Source organism: Pseudophryne corroboree, chromosome 6 (assembly GCF_028390025.1).
Source record: "Pseudophryne corroboree isolate aPseCor3 chromosome 6, aPseCor3.hap2, whole genome shotgun sequence".
NCBI classification, from domain to species: Eukaryota; Metazoa; Chordata; class Amphibia; order Anura; family Myobatrachidae; genus Pseudophryne; species Pseudophryne corroboree.
This window is the reverse complement of record NC_086449.1, coordinates 609,712,338-609,730,327: the sequence shown is the minus strand read 5'-3', so window position 1 is coordinate 609,730,327 and position 17,990 is coordinate 609,712,338.

Sequence of the window (17,990 nt, the reverse complement as noted above, 5' to 3'; positions counted from 1 at the left end):
ATTTTACTCACGGCATTACGAGGTTTTTCCTTCGTTGTGGTGATCGTAATGTGATTGACAGGAAGTGGGTGTTTCTGGGCGGAAACTGGCCATTTTATGGGAGTGTGTGAAAAAACGCTACCGTTTCTGGGAAAAATGCGGGAGTGGCTGGAAAAACGGAGGAGTGTCTGGGCGAACGCTGGGTGTGTTTGTGATGTCAAACCAGGAAAAACAAGCACTGAACTGATCGCACTGGCAGGGTAAGTCTCGAGCTACTCAGAAACTGCACAGAGAAGTCTTTCCACAATATTGCGAATCTTTCGTTCGCAATTTTGATAAGCTAAGATTCACTCCCAGTAGGCGGCGGCTTAGCGTGTGCAAAGCTGCTAAAAGCAGCTTGCGAGCGAACAACTCGGAATTACCCCCAATGGGTTTTTTTTCTATTAAGTGAAATTACACCTCTCAGTTTAAAGTCCACAAGCCCTCCTCAATTACGAATCCAATTAGTGTAATGAATGATAATGTTCATGACCAATTAAGTCTTCAAAAAAAACCTGAAGAACACTTTGTTGGCATAATTGGCCATCAACATTTAAATGTTTAAATTATAAATATAGATGTTTTAAATGTGCCTGCTGTTTTTTTTGTTGTTGGTTTTTTGGTGTAGAGGTGTTGTTTGTGAATGAAGGTGTATACATGTTTATTTAGACAATAACCTCCTAACTGTATGTTTGTTTTCTTTTTAAATCTGACGTTAGATGTGTGAAATGTTTAAGGTAATCAATTTCTGCTAGCCAATCTGCTGATCCTTTATTGCATTAATAAACACAACACCCGCTTAACTTGAAATATATTGTTTTTATTGTTTGTCATTTTTTTATTTATTTTTTTGAACTGAAAAATAATTTTTTTTTTTTAAACAATCAAGCAAATTTTTGGAGCTGGTCAATACTTGTGAGTAAGCCATGCAGGTGTTGTCACATGGTGTCGAGAATGCCCACAAAAGTTGTGGGATCTCCAACTGCAACATCTGAAATTAAGAGGCAACATAAACATTACTAACTTACTCACATTACCTATTATACAAGCAAGGCACAAAGCACACTTTAATGCAGGCATGTCCAAACTGCGGCCCTCCAGCTGTTGTGAAACTACATATACCAGCATGCCTTGACACAGTTTTGGGGTCAGAGAATGCAAAAGCTGTGTCAGGGCATGCTGGGATGTGTAGTTTCTCCACAGCTGGAGGGCCGCAGTTTGGAGAGGCCTGCTTTAATGGCAAAGTGACTACATCATGGCTGTTTTAAGGATAAATCAGTAGCAGAACAACACACAAGCCTGCTCAGCAATGTTTGTTTTTAACTATTATTTTATAATAAAGTGTACCACACCATGAGTTAAATTTACTAATATGGGAGTTCTATTTAAGATGGGACGTTGACCATAGCAACCATCAAATTCAACATATTATCTTGTAGAAGGGGCCACAAAAATTACAAGTATAATCTTATTGGTTGCTATGGGCAACATCCCATCTTAAAGAGAACTACCATCTTAGTAAATGTAACACCATGTTGGCATTCATTCACATCTGGAGTGAAGCCGACTTATCTTTTTGGGGATTGGCCCTGCATCATCACACTGCATATCAACATCTTCAGAAGGACAACATATCGTAGCATACCCACACTCCCTGAAAGCCTGCCTTACTTACTACATATGGTCCAACATGTTTTTAAATTAAATGTTATTTATTTTTGAGTGTAAATTTCACAACAAAAATCACTGTGTCCTTAGCCAGCCTAACAAAGTGAAGCATGCGAATTCAATGTGCAAATATTGGAATACCCAACCACAAGTGTAAAAGTCCAACAACATACTACACTCCACTCACGTCTAACTGTTTAGCAGATAATGTTGCACATACAAACCCTGTTGTCCTGGGCAACCCTGTCGACATAATGAGTGTCGACCTAGAGTGGGCATCCTCAACATTGCAGACGTAGACTCTGTACATCTAATGTTCCTCACACAAATGTAAATGCAACATCCATACCATGATGAAGAAGACAAACATTTTACCTTGGCAAAAGATTTTACCCAGTACAACACTGCATTTATTAGAATGTGTAGTTAACTTCGGTTAAAAATTACATGTCAATGAGTGTCAACTTACTGTCCTGTGCCACTTGTTCACCTCCCAGAAGTGCCTCCGGGGGAGGAGGCTGGATGGGGGAAGGAGGCTGGATGGGGGATGGCGGCTGGATGGGGGAAGGAGGCTGGATGGGGGTAGGAGGCTGGATGGTGGAAGGAGGCTGGAAGGGAGAGCTTGGTACAGAGGGTGGGTCAGATTGAGAGGGGGAGGGTGGCGGAGAGGTGGGTTGGGTCACAGAGGGGGAGGGGGCCAGAGAGGGGGAATGGGAAAGAGAGGGTGAGGTGGGCGGAGTGGTGCTTTGTCCTACAGAGGTGGAGGGGGACAGAGAGGGGTATTGGTAAAGAGAGGTGGAGGGGGGCTGAGAAGGGGACTGGGAAGGAGAGGGGGATTGGGTAACAGACGGGGAGGAGGGCTGAGAAGGGGACTGGGAAGGAGAGGGGGATTGGGTGACAGAAGGGGAGGGGGGCTGAGAAGGGGACTGGGAAGGAGAGGGGGATTGGGTGACAGGAGGGGAGGGGGGCTGAGAAGGGGACTGGGAAGGAGAGGGGGAATGGGTGTGAGAAGGGGAGGGGGGCTGAGAAGGGGACTGGGAAGGAGAGGGGGAATGGGTGTGAGAAAGGGAGGGGGGCTGAGAAGGGGACTGGGAAGGAGAGGGGGGATGGGTGTGAGAAGGGGAGGGGGGCTGAGAAGGGGACTGGGAAGGAGAGGGGGAATGGGTGTGAGAAGGGGAGGGGGACTCAGAAGGGGACTGGTCGGAGCTCCCAGCAGCAGCAGCTTGCCGTTGTGCTCGGCCTAGAATGACATATGTTACCTTACTGATGAGGAAAAGAGAACTTGTTGCAGGTCTAATTTTTTTTTTTTTTTATATATTTTACTTGTTATTATTATTAATATACAGTGTATAAACATGCATCAAATGCAATATATAAAGGGAGGGGAAAAAGGGAGGGATTGAACAGGGAAACTTGCTGGATGTGGAGGGGAAAAAAAAGGGAGAACACAAGCAAAAAGCACTAATTTAGAGATACCCATCTAGATAAATTCCAGATCTCTAAAAGGGGGTACACACGGAGAGATCCGTGTTTTAAATCTAAGCAATCTGACTAGATTGCTTAGATTTTAAGCAGGAATCTGTCGTGTGTATGCCCCCCAGCGACCCCGCGCATCGCTATCGCCGGTGCTAGATTGAGCCTGCATGCAGGCTCAATCTAGTGGGTCGCTCACTTCACCGTTGTGTGAAAGTGAACGGCCCCCCGTCCGTCCATCCCCTCGCTCAGCACATCGCGCTGTGCTGAGCGGGGGGAGAGATGTGTGCTGAGCATTAAGATCGTTTAGCACACATCTCTCCCGTCAGTACCCCCCTTAAGTATTTCCTGGAGATAATATAGTTTCTATTGTGTCATTTTAATAAATTTTTTGTATTATACATTCGTGTTGTCAGACTCTTAAATTGCCTTTGGGGTTTTTTCTTTTGTATTTCAATTCATTTGTCAAAATACATTTGACCTTTCATTTTAAAAGCTAGCTCTTCCTGTATTACATAAGTTTTGGTTATACGGTAATTTTTAAGAGGGCCTAAGTGAAGAAGATAACTGATCAGGAGTTTATTTACTTAATTAAGACAGAACAGTGGTGGTTCTTTAAGATATTTACCAAAGATGAGGTCTGAATTAATAATGTGTCAGTGTTACTTGACTGCGTGCCTTACTTTGGATGCCACCAAATATATATTGACCAAAGCTGTTTCACTGATTTATTGTTCATGTCTTTTTACCAATTCCTGGAGTATTTGAAAAACCAATCTCTGTTTTTGCAGTTGAAATGCTATTTTTCTACATGTGGTTATTTGTTCTTGACCAAATCAATCTAAAGTTAGACCTAGCATAATACAGTCAAGTACAATAGTTCTTTTGAATCTGTGCTGTGTCAGCATTTCTACTTTTTGCAAAGATACCTGACTTCACTTTGTGGTTACAGTTCTAGTACTCTAGAACATGGGCAGGAAAGCATTTCAATGGAAAATTGTAATAATTCCAGGCTACTTGTCAACCTTCTTATATTAATATTCCAATGAATAACGAAAAGGTGGAAATACTTTAGGGAAATTCAGATGAGTTTCCACTGTTTACTGTCAATGTATTAAAGAACTGGTTGGGATCATAGTCATTTTAGCTGCTTACCTGGCACTAACATATGGGATGTTGTTTGTATGGAGGCAATTTGTTCTGCCCATATGCAGAACAAATATTTGATGTTGCGGTTTGTAACAATGGAAATCACATCCCAGAATGCCGTGTGATCAGCACTCTGGGAAGCATTTACTTAAACTAAAAGTGCCAGGAGGGGTACAGAGTTGTCCTCCCAGCACAACGCTCAGCTGTGCTCTGCAATAAGGTGAGAAAGTGGGACTATGACACGGAGGGTGGGGTCATAGGGAGGGTCATCTTTTTGTACTAAGGGTGGGTGGGTGGTGTATGCTTTACCAAAAAAAGTTTGTTTTGGCTGGGAGGAATATACTATATATAAAACAAAGAATTACATATTTAGTGATAAATGGGAAGGTCAATGGGGCACTTAACAGTAGGTGTCCATTGACACTGTGAGTGATAGTTAAAAATGAAAAAAATCTATTTCAATTTATTTATCAAAAATGCATTCTAAACTTTATTAGATATAAAATCTAACTATTTTTGACCATTTTATTGTAGAAAAAATGCACGTATCATTCCCATCAAAAATGTTTTTGTTTTGTTTGTTTTTACAGAATTTCTCTTTGTTCAGTGGAATTTTCTAAATGTAAATTTTACATTCATTAACAGTGAGATTTCTATGAACAGACTGACACTGGCACATTCTTGCTGTATGAATATTACACTGAATTAAACTGTATATTTATATACCTACATAGCACATAAAGGTAAAGACAAAATAAAAATTGTACAAAAACAATATTTGCACCAATCAATAGGAGGAGTTTCTTGAGTGGCGACTTGTAAATTTAGTGTTTTTGTCATAATTTTGGATGATTTCACAGTAGCAGAAATTAGCAGCCACAGAACCACCATTTTAAAATGTGACCTCTACAAATCAATATGACCAGGGGCTAAATGTAATGTAATGTAGGGTGTGAGTTGTAATAAAATGCAAGATTAGTGCTAAAAAGTGCTCTGGACACTTTTTGGGTTTTGTGTTTTGGTTTTGGATCTGGATCTCAATTTGTGTTTTCGATCTGGATTGGATCTGCCAAAACCACCCTTTCGGGTTTTGGTTTTGGATCTCGATTTAAAAAAACAAACCAAAAAACAGCAAAGGCAACACATGGCTTGACACCTGTTGTCTGGATCTGTGGAAAAATAATTCCACACCGAAGAGGTGGCTTTTGTTGTACTTTGCCCAGGCATGACAATGGGCTTTTTCACCCCATGGCCAACAACTGTCTCCACTAGTGCCTTATTCAAACAAACCACATCACCATCAGAATCCTTATCATCAACTTCCTCCTCAGTGCCAGCTACACCAATATCCTCCTCAACCTGGTGTACTTCTACAGTGAAATCCTCAGTCGCAATATCAGCAACTGGATTGGCGGTGCTCATCCCAGCACTTGCAGAGGGCGTGCAAATGGTGGTAGTAGCCTCCTCTTTCCATACACTCTTGGGAAGGTCAGGCCTAGACATTGCAACCGAGGACACACTTGGACTCTCCTTGGGGATTTGTGATATCTTTTCCTGCGCTTTAACAAGCCTAATTTTTTCATTTTTCAAGAGGGAGAAGGGCTTCCGTCTTCATGAGAATCTGAACCACCATTCATGAACATAGGCCAAGGCCTTAGTCTTTCCTTGTCACTTCTTGTCGCGAATGCCATATTGTCAATTTTAAGTTTCTCATCAGATAATTTCTTTTTTTTTTGGTTAATAATTTTTGCTTCTTGGATTTTACATGCCCTCTATGACATTGGGCATCGGCCTTAGCAGACAGCGTTGATGGAATTGCATCGTCAATGTCATGACTGGTGGCAGCAGCAGCTTCAGCACTAGTACTAGGAACTGGAAGTGGTTCCTAATCTTTCACTATTTTTTCCTCCAAATTATTGTTCTCTATTCCACAAGACAGCACCCCTTTATTATTACAGTGCACAGAACAGTGCCTATTTATTTTCACAGCACCCCTGTAATTTTACAGCATAAAGGAAAGGGACAGTGTACCTTTATATTTACAGCACCCCTGTATGTTTACAGCTTACAAGACAGGGCCAGTGTACCTTTTTTTTAACAACAGCACCACTGTATTTTTACAGCATACAGTACAGGGCCAGTGTACCTTTATTTTCACAGCATCCCTGTATTTTTACAGCATACAAGACAGAGCCAGTGTACCTTTATTTTCACAGCACCCCTGTGTTTTTACAGCATACAAGAAAGGGCCAGTGTACCTTTATTTTAACAGCAGAATCCCTGTATTTTCACAGCATAGAGGACAGGGCCAGTGTACCTTTATTTTCATAGCACCCCTGTATTTTTACAGCATACAATACAGGGCCTGTGTACTTTTATTTTTTTACAACAGTGTCCCTGTGTTTTTACAGCATACAAGACAGGGCCAGTGTACCTTTGCAACACCCCTGTATTTTTTACAGCATACAGGACAGAACCAGCACCCCTGTATTTTCACAGTACACCTGTATTTTTACAGCATACAGGACAGGGCAAGCACCCCTGTAATTTAACAACACCCCTGTAATTTTACAGCATACAAGACAGGGCCAGGGTACCTTTATTTTAGCAACAGCACCCCTGTATTTTTACAGAATACAGGACAGGACCAGTGTACCTTTATTTTCATAGCATCCCTGTATTTATACAGCATACAAGACAGGGCCAGTGCACCTTTATTTTCACATAACACCTGTATTTTTACAGCATAAAAGACAGGGCCAGTGTACATTTATTTTTACAGCACCCCTGTATTTTTACAGCATACAAGACAGGGCCAACATACCTTAACAAAACCCCTGTATTTTACAGCATACAGGGCAGGGCAAGCACCCCTGTATTTTAATAACACCCCTGTAATTTTACAGCATACAAGACAGGGCCAGTGTACCTTTATTTTAACAACAGCACCCTTGTATTTTTACACCGTACAAGACATGGCCGGTATACCTTTATTTTAACAACAGCAACCTTGTATTTTTATAGCATTCAGAAGAGGGCCAGTGTACTTTTATTTTCACAGCACCCATGTGTTTTTACAGCATACAGGACAGGGCCAGTGTAACTTTATTTTCACATCACCCCTGTATTTTTACAGCATACAAGGCAGGGCCAATGTACCTTTACAATACCCCTGTATTTTTTACAACATACAGGACAGAACCAGCACCCCTGTATTTTAACAACCTCCCTGTAATTTTACAGCATTTAAGACAGGGCCAGGGTACCTTTATTTTAGCAAAAGCACCCCTATATTTTTACAGAAAAAAGGACAGGGCCAGTGTACCTTTATTTTCACAGCATCCCTGTATTTTTAAAGCATACAAGACAGAGCCAGTGTACCTTTACAACACTCCTGTATTTTATAAAGCTTACAGGACAGAACAAGCACCGCTGTATTTTCAAAGCAACTCTGTATTTTTACAGAATACAGGACTGGGCCAGCACCCCTGTATTTTAATAACAACACCCCTGTATTTTTACAGCATACAGGACAGGGCCAGTGTACCTTTATTTTCACAGCACCTCTGTATTTTTACAGCATACAAGACAGGGCCAGTGTACCTTTATTTTAACAACAGCACCCCTGAATTTTACAGCATACAAGACAGGGCCAGCACCCCTGAATTTTGACAGCACCCCTGTATTTTTACAGCATACAAGATAGGGAGAGTGTACCTTATTTTCACAGCACCCCTGTGTTTTTACAGCTAACAGGACAGGACCAGTGTACCTTTATTTTCACAGCACCCCTGTATGTTTACAGCATAAAAGACAGTGCCAGTGTACCTTTATTTTGCTACAGCACCCCTGTATTTTTACAGCAAATGGGACAGGGCTAGTGTACCTTTATTTTCACAACATCCTTGTATTTTTACAGCATGCAAGACAGGGCCAGTATTTTCACAGCACCCCATCATTTTTACAGCATACAGGACAGGGAAGCACCCCTATATTTTAACAACATCCCTGTAATTTTACAGCATACAAAACAAGGCCAGTGTAACTTTATTTTAACAACAGCAACCTTTTTTTAAAGCATACAGGACAGGGCCAGTGTACCTTTATTTTCAAGCATCCCTGTATTTTTACAGCACACAAGACAGGGCCAGTATGCTGTACCTTTATTTTATCAGCACCCCTGTTTTTTTTATAGAATACAAGACAGGGCCAGTGTACCTTTATTTTAACAACAGCACCCCTGTAATTTGACAGCATACAGGATAGGGCCGGTGTACCATTATTTTCACAGCAACCCTGTATTTTTACAGCATACAAGACAAGGCCAGTGTACTTTTTTTTTAAACAACAACACCCCATTTTATTTACAGGATACAGGACAGGGCCAGTGTACCTTTATTATCACAGCACTCCAGTGTTTTTACAGCATACAAGAAAGGGCCAGTGTACCTTTATTTTAACAGCAGAATCCCTGTAATTTCACAGCATAGAGGACAGGGCCAGGGTACCTTTATTTTCATAGCAACCCTGTATTTTTACAGCATACAATACAGGGCCTGTGTACTTTTATATTTGACAACAGCTCCCCTGTGTTTTTACAGCATACAAGACAGGGCCAGTGTACCTTTGCAACACCCCTGTATTTTTACAGCATACAGAACAGTACCAGCACCCCTGTATTTTCACAGCACACCTGTATTTTTACAGCATACAGGACAGGGCAAGCACCCCTGTAATTTAACAACACCCCTGTAATTTTACAGCATACAAGACAGGGCCAGGGTACCTTTATTTTAGCAACAGCACCCCTGTACTTTTACAGAATACAGGACAGGACCAGCGTACCTTTATTTTCATAGCATCCCTATATTTATACAGCATAAAAGACAGGGCCAGTGTACATTTATTTTTACAGCACCCCTGTATTTTTACAGCATACAAGACAGGGCCAATATACCTTAACAAAACCCCTGTATGTTACAGCATACAGGACAGGGCAAACACCCCTGTATTTTAATAACACCCCTGTAATTTTACAGCATACAAGACAGGGCCAGTGTACCTTTATTTTAACAACAGCGCCCCTGTATTTTTACATCATACAGGACAGGGCCAGTTTGACTTTACTTTCACAGCACCCTTGAATTTTTACACCGTACAAGACACGGCCAGTATACCTTTATTTTAACAACAGCAACCTTGTATTTTTATAGCATTCAGAAGAGGGCCAGTGTACTTTAATTTTCACATCACCCCTGTATGTTTACAGCATACAAGACAGGGCCAGTGTACATTTATTTTCTTAGCACCCCTGTATTTTTACAGCATACAAGACAGGGCCAATGTACCTTTACAACACCCCTGTATTTTTTACAACATACAGGAAAGAACCAGCACCCCTGTATTTTCACAGCACCCCTGTATTTTTACAGAATACGGGACTGGGCCAGCACCCCTGTATTTTAATAACATCACAACTGTAATTCTACAGCATACAGGACAGGGCAAGTACCCCTGTATTTTAACAACATCCCTGTAATTTTACAGCATTTAAGACAGGGCCAGGGTACCTTTATTTTAGCAAAAGCACCACTATATTTTTACAGGAAACAGGACAGGGCCAGTGTACCTTTATTTTCACAGCATCCCTGTATTTTTAAAGCATACAAGACAGAGCCAGTGTACCATAACAACACTACTGTATTTTATAAAGCTTACAGGACAGAACAATCACCGCTGTATTTTCACAGCACCCCTGTATTTTTACAGAATACGGGACTGGGCCAGCACCCCTGTATTTTAATAACATCACAACTGTAATTCTACAGCATACAGGACAGGGCAGTCTACCTTTATTTTCACAGCACCTCTGTATTTTTGCAGAAAAAAAGACAGGGCCAGTGCACCTTTATTTTAACAACAGCACCCCTGAATTTTACAGCATACAAGACAGGGCCAACACCCCTGAATTTTCACAGCACCCCTGTATTTTTACAGCATACAAGATAGGGAGAGTTTACCTTATTTTCACAGCACCCCTGTGTTTTACAGCTAACAGGACAGGGCCAGTGTACCTTTATTTTCACAGCACCCCTGTATTTTTACAGCATAAAAGACAGGGCCAGTGTACCTTTATTTTAATACAGCACCCCTGTATTTTTACAGCATGCAGGACAGGACTAGTGTACCTTTATTTTCACAACACCCTTGTATTTTTACAGAATGCAAGACAGAACCAGTGTACATTTATTTTCACAGCACCCCTGTAATTTTACAGCATACAGGACAGGGCCAATGTACCTTTATTTTCACAGCACCCCATTATTTTTACAGCATACAGGACAGGGAAGCACCCCTATATTTTAACAACACCCCTGTACTTTTACAGCATACAAGACAGGGCCACTGTAACTTTATTTTAACAAAAGCACCCCAGTATTTTTACACCATACAGGACAGGGCCAGTGTACCTTTATTTTCAAGCATCCCTGTATTTTTACAGCACACAAGACAGGACCAGTATACTGTACATTTATTTTCACAGCACCCCTGTGGTTTTTTTTGAATACAAGACAGGGCCAGTGTACCTTTAGTTTAACAACAGAACCCCTGTAGTTTTACAGCACACAAGACAGGGCCAATGTACCTTTATTTTCACAGCACCCCTGTATTTTTACAGCATACAGGACAGGGCCAATGTACCTTTATTTTCACAGCACCCCTGTATTTTTACAGCATACAATACAGGGCCAGTGTACATTTATTTTCCCAGCACTTCTGTACTTTTTCAGCATACAAGACAGGGCCAGTGTAACTTTATTTTAACAACAGCACCCCAGTATTTTTACACCATACAGGACAAGGGCCAGTGTACCTTTATTTTCAAGCATCCCTGTATTTTTACAGCACACAAGACAGGGCCAGTATACTGTACATTTATTTTCACAGCACCCCTGTATTTTTTTTAGAATACAAGACAGGGCCAGTGTAACTTTAGTTTAACAACAGCACCCCTATATTTTTACAGCACACAAGACAGGGCCAATGTACCTTTATTTGCACAGCACCCCTGTATTTTTACAGCATACAGGACAGGGCCAGTGTACCTTTATTTTCACAACACCCCTGTATTTTTACAGCATACAATACAGGGCCAGTGTACATTTATTTTCCCAGCACCCCTGTAATTTTGCAGCATACAAGACGGGGAAGTGTACCTTTACAACACCCCCGTATTTTTTTACAGCATACAGGACAGGCTCAGCAACCCTGTATTTTTACAGCACCCCTGTTTTTTCACAGCATACAGGACAGGGTAGCACCCCTGTATTTTAAAACCACCCCTTTAATTTTACAGCATACAGGACAGGGCCATTGTACCTATATTTTAACAACAGCACCCCTGTATTTTTACAGCATACAGGACAGGGCTAGTGTACCTTTATTTTCACAACACCCTTGTATTGTTACAGCATGCAAGACAAGGCCAGTGTACATTTATTTTCACAGCATCCCCTTAATTTTACAGCATAAAAGTCAGAACCAGTGTACCTTTACAACACCCCTGTATTTTTTACAGCATTAAGGACAGGGCCAGTGCACCTTTATTTTCACAGCACCCCATTATTTTTACATAATACAGGACAGGGAAGCACCCCTCTATTTTAACAACATCCCCGTAATTTTACAGCATACAAAACAGGGCTAGTGTAACTTTATTTTAACAGCACCCTTTTTTTACAGCATACAGGATAGGGCCAGTGTACCTTTATTTTCAAGCATCCCTGTATTTTTACAGCACACAAGACAGGGCCAGTATGCTGTACCTTTATTTTCACAGCACCCTTGTATTTATATAGAATACAATACAGGGCCAGTGTACCTTTAGTTTAACAACGTCACCCCTGTAATTTTACAGCATACAGGATAGGGCCGATGTACCTTTATTTTTACAGCACCCCTGTGTTTTTACAGCATGCAAGACAGGGCCAGTGTACTTTTTTTAAACAATATCACCCCATTGTATTTACAGCATACAGGACAGGGCCAGTGTACCTTTATTTTCAAGCATCCCTTTATTTTTACAGCACAGAAGACAGTGCCAGTATGCTGTACCTTTATTTTCACAGCATCCCTGTATTTTTATAGAATACAAGACAGGGCCAGTGTACCTTTAGTTTACCAACAGCACAGGGCCAGTGTACCTTTATTTTCACAACACCCCTGTATTTTTACAGCATACAAGACAGGGCCAGTGTACATAAATTTTCACAGCACCCCTGTAATTTGACAGCATACAAGACAGGTCCATTGTTCCTTTACAACACCCCTGTATTTACTTACAGCATACAGAACAGGGTCAGCAACCCTGTGTTTTCACAGAACCCATGTTTTTTTACAGCATATAGGACAGGGTAGCACCCCTGTATTTTAACACCACCCCTTTAATTTTACAACATACAGGACAGGGCCAGCACCCCTATATTTTCACAACAGCCCTGTATTTTTACAGCATACAGGACAAAGCCAGTGTACTTTTATTTTCACAGCACCCTTGTATTTTTCCAGCATACAAGACAGGGCCAGTGTTCATCTATTTTTACAGCATCCCTATACTTTTATAGCATACAAGACAGGGCCACTGTACCTGTACAGCACCGCTGTATTTTTTTACAGCATACAGGACAGAACCAGCACCCTTGTATTTTTACAACATACAGAACAGGGCCAGCACCCCTGTATTTTAACAACACCCCTGTTTTTTTCATACCACCCCTGCATTTTTACAGCATACAGAACAGGGCCAGCACCCCTGTAATTTTACAGCATACAAGACAGGGCCAATGTACCTTTACAACACCCCTGTATTTTTTACAGCATACAGAACAGAAACAGCACTGCTGTATTTTTATAGCATACAGGACAGGGTGAGCACCCCTGTAATTTTTCATTATACAAGACAGGGCCAATGTACCTTTATTTTAGCAACAGTACCCCTGTAATTTTACAGCATACAGGACAGGGCCAGCACCCCCGTATTTTCACAGCACCCCTGTAGTTTTACAGCATAGAAGACAGGGCCAGTGTACCTGTATTTTCACAGCACCCATGTGTTTTTACAGCACACAAGACAGGGCCAGTGTACCTTTACAACATCCCTGTATTTTTTTACAGCATACAGGACAGATCCAGCACCCCTCTATTTTCACAGCATCCTTGTAATTTCACAGCATACAGGACTGGTCCAGCACCCCTGTATTTTAACAACACCCCTCTAGTTTTACAGCATACAAAACAGGGGCAGTGTCCCTTTATTTTAACAACAGCACCCCTGTATTTTTACAGCATACAGGACAGGGCCGTTTATATTCACAGCACCCCTGTATTTTTACATCATACAAGATAGGGTCAGTGTACCTTTATTTTAACAATTGCACCCTGGTAATTTTACATCATACAAGACAGGGTCAGTGTACCTTTATTTTAACAATTGCACCCTGGTAATTTTACAGCATACAAGACAGGGCCAGCACCCCTATATTTTCACAGCACCCCTGTATTTATTCAGCATACAAGACAGGACCAGTGTACCTGTATAACACTGCTGTAGTTTTTACAGCATACAGGACAGAACCAGCACCCATGTATTATTACAGCATACATAACAGGTCCAGCACACCTGTATTTTAACAACACCCCTGTATTTTCACAACACCCCTGTATTTTTACAGCATACAAGACAGGGCCATCACCCCTGTATTTTCACAACACCTCTGTATTTTTACAGCATACAAGACAGGGCCAGCACCCCTGTATTTTAACAACACCCCTGTAATTTTACAGCATACAAGACAGGACCAGTGAACCTTTACAACACCCTTGTATTTTTACAGCATAAAGGAAAGAACCAGCACCCCTGTATTTTCACAGCATCCCTGTATTGTCACAGCATACAGGACTGGTACACAACCCCTGTATTTTAACAACACCCCTGTAATTTTACAGCATACAAGACAGGGCCAGTGTACCTTTATTTTCACAGCACCCCTGTATTTTTTCAGCATACAAGACAGGGCCAGTGTACCTTTATTTTCACGGCAGCCCTTTGTTTTTACAGCATACAAGACAGGGCCAGTGGACATTTATTTTCACAGCACCCCTGTAATTTTACAGCATACAAAACAGGGCCAGTGTACCTGTACAACACCCCTGTATTTTTACAGCATTAAAGACAGGGCCAGCACCCCTGTATTTTTACAGCAGACAGAACAGGTCCAGCACCTCTGTATTTTAACAACACCCCTGTATTTTCACACCACCCCTGTGTTTTTACACCATGCAGGACAGGCACAGCACCCGTGTATTTTAACAATACCCCTGTAATTTTACAGCATACAAGACAGGACCAGTGTACCTTTACAACACCCCTGTATTTTTTACAGCATACAGGACAGTGACTGGACAGCAACACCCATGTACAGCTGCAGCACCCCTAACAGCACAGGACATCACAGTGACAGGACAGCACCCCTAACAGCACAGGACACAAGACACCTCAGTGACAGGACAGCACCCCTAACCTCACACAAGACAGCACCCCTATAGAGTACACACTGACCCCACCTGACGCCACCCCCCACAGAGACACAGCTGCTGGCAGATGATTATTTACCTAATGGGCTGCATTCATGGTAAGTTTGCATGGCCAGAAGCGTTGGGATGGGAAACATTTGCCTCCCCTTCCTTATAAATAGACATCTCACACACAGACAGCAGGCCTGTACTTGCATGGAGAGATTGCATGCTCTTGCAGCCAATGCAACCCCTTAATGTATTCATCTACATGTTCTCAGGCACCCTCCCCCACACATGACAACAAGCACCTTTTAAATTGCATTCATTTATACCAGAGGACTTTTTGGGGATGTCACATAACTATAATTCTGTACTGTTATTTTTCGACCATCTTTTCTTTTATTCTGTATATACATTTCCCTGTGCAGTGAATGAGGACAAGCTTAGTGATTTTAACCAGTTTTCTGCATAGTATTATTTTTGGTATATATTACAGTTGGATTTATTATACAGTATTTTGGATATGTATATATCATATGTAACAAAAAATCTCTTTAATTATTATAATACTTTCAATGGAGAACAGTGACTAAAGAGATCTTTCTTAACATATATACAAAATATATTATATACCTAATCAAATAATATTATGTACAAAACTGGTTAAAATCACAAAGCCTGTCCACTAAAGTCCACACAGTCTGTTATTATCTGAGCATTTACTATATATATATATATATATATATATATATATATATATATATAGTGTCCCACCTTGCCAATCAATGCTATGTATTGTATCTCTAGAAGGTGCTCCAACAATAATCTCCTATGGGCATGATTTGCTAATTGGTGACATCCATGGAAACAGCTATCGCACCTTAGTAAAGCAACAGCTGAGGATCCTGAACACCTGTTTAAAGTGGGAGGGGCAGAACTGTAAGTGGGAAGAGTAATGAGTAGAAAGGGGAAGGAGTCAGTATTAATTCTTTAAACCCCCCTCCCTTTAAAAGTAAAGTCTAGACCCATGGGAAGCACCGTCACAATTAAGGTTGGTAAATCCTGAACAAGATGAACGGTCGGTCCAGTCTGTAGGTCAATTAATTGAACCTTAGGTGGTCATTCCAAGTTGTTCGCAATTTTTTTCGTTCGAACAAGGTATGAGCAAAATTGCGAATATGTTGCAAAATTGCAAATATCCGCCCCCAACGTATTTTTGCCAATTCGTTCGCAGTATTACACAATGTGGGCGTACGCCAAATGACATCGCAGCAATGCGAAGGCATCGCATTAACACAAATGTCAACGTACTAAGTTTTAGTAGATTTACACATTCTTCTTAAAAGTGCACACTTTTGCGGAAAAACGCACAACAATGGGGGTCATTCCGAGTTGTTCGCTCGTTATTTTTTTCTCAAAATGGAGCGATTAGTCGCTAATGCGCATGCGCAATGTCCGCAGTGCGACTGCGCCAAGTAAATTTGCTATGCAGGTAGGTATTTTACTCACGGCATTACGAGGTTTTTCCTTCGTTGTGGTGATCGTAATGTGATTGACAGGAAGTGGGTGTTTCTGGGCGGAAACTGGCCATTTTATGGGAGTGTGTGAAAAAACGCTACCGTTTCTGGGAAAAATGCGGGAGTGGCTGGAAAAACGGAGGAGTGTCTGGGCGAACGCTGGGTGTGTTTGTGATGTCAAACCAGGAAAAACAAGCACTGAACTGATCGCACTGGCAGAGTAAGTCTCGAGCTACTCAGAAACTGCACAGAGAAGTCTTTTCGCAATATTGCGAATCTTTCGTTCGCAATTTTGATAAGCTAAGATTCACTCCCAGTAGGCGGCGGCTTAGCGTGTGCAAAGCTGCTAAAAGCAGCTTGCGAGCGAACAACTCGGAATTACCCCCAATGGGTTTTTTTTCTATTAAGTGAAATTACACCTCTCAGTTTAAAGTCCACAAGCCCTCCTCAATTACGAATCCAATTAGTGTAATGAATGATAATGTTCATGACCAATTAAGTCTTCAAAAAAAACCTGAAGAACACTTTGTTGGCATAATTGGCCATCAACATTTAAATGTTTAAATTATAAATATAGATGTTTTAAATGTGCCTGGTGTTTTTTTTGTTGTTGGTTTTTTGGTGTAGAGGTGTTGTTTGTGAATGAAGGTGTATACATGTTTATTTAGACAATAACCTCCTAACTGCATGTTTGTTTTCTTTTTAAATCTGACGTTAGATGTGTGAAATGTTTAAGGTAATCAATTTTTGCTAGCCAATCTGCTGATCCTTTATTGCATTAATAAACACAACACCCGCTTAACTTGAAATATATTGTTTTTATTGTTTGTCATTTTTTTATTTATTTTTTTGAACTGAAAAATAATTTTTTTTTTTTAAACAATCAAGCAAATTTTTGGAGCTGGTCAATACTTGTGAGTAAGCCATGCAGGTGTTGTCACATGGTGTCGAGAATGCCCACAAAAGTTGTGGGATCTCCAACTGCAACATCTGAAATTAAGAGGCAACATAAACATTACTAACTTACTCACATTACCTATTATACAAGCAAGGCACAAAGCACACTTTAATGCAGGCATGTCCAAACTGCGGCCCTCCAGCTGTTGTGAAACTACATATACCAGCATGCCTTGACACAGTTTTGGGGTCAGAGAATGCAAAAGCTGTGTCAGGGCATGCTGGGATGTGTAGTTTCTCCACAGCTGGAGGGCCGCAGTTTGGAGAGGCCTGCTTTAATGGCAAAGTGACTACATCATGGCTGTTTTAAGGATAAATCAGTAGCAGAACAACACACAAGCCTGCTCAGCAATGTTTGTTTTTAACTATTATTTTATAATAAAGTGTACCACACCATGAGTTAAATTTACTAATATGGGAGTTCTATTTAAGATGGGACGTTGACCATAGCAACCATCAAATTCAACATATTATCTTGTAGAAGGGGCCACAAAAATTACAAGTATAATCTTATTGGTTGCTATGGGCAACATCCCATCTTAAAGAGAACTACCATCTTAGTAAATGTAACACCATGTTGGCATTCATTCACATCTGGAGTGAAGCCGACTTATCTTTTTGGGGATTGGCCCT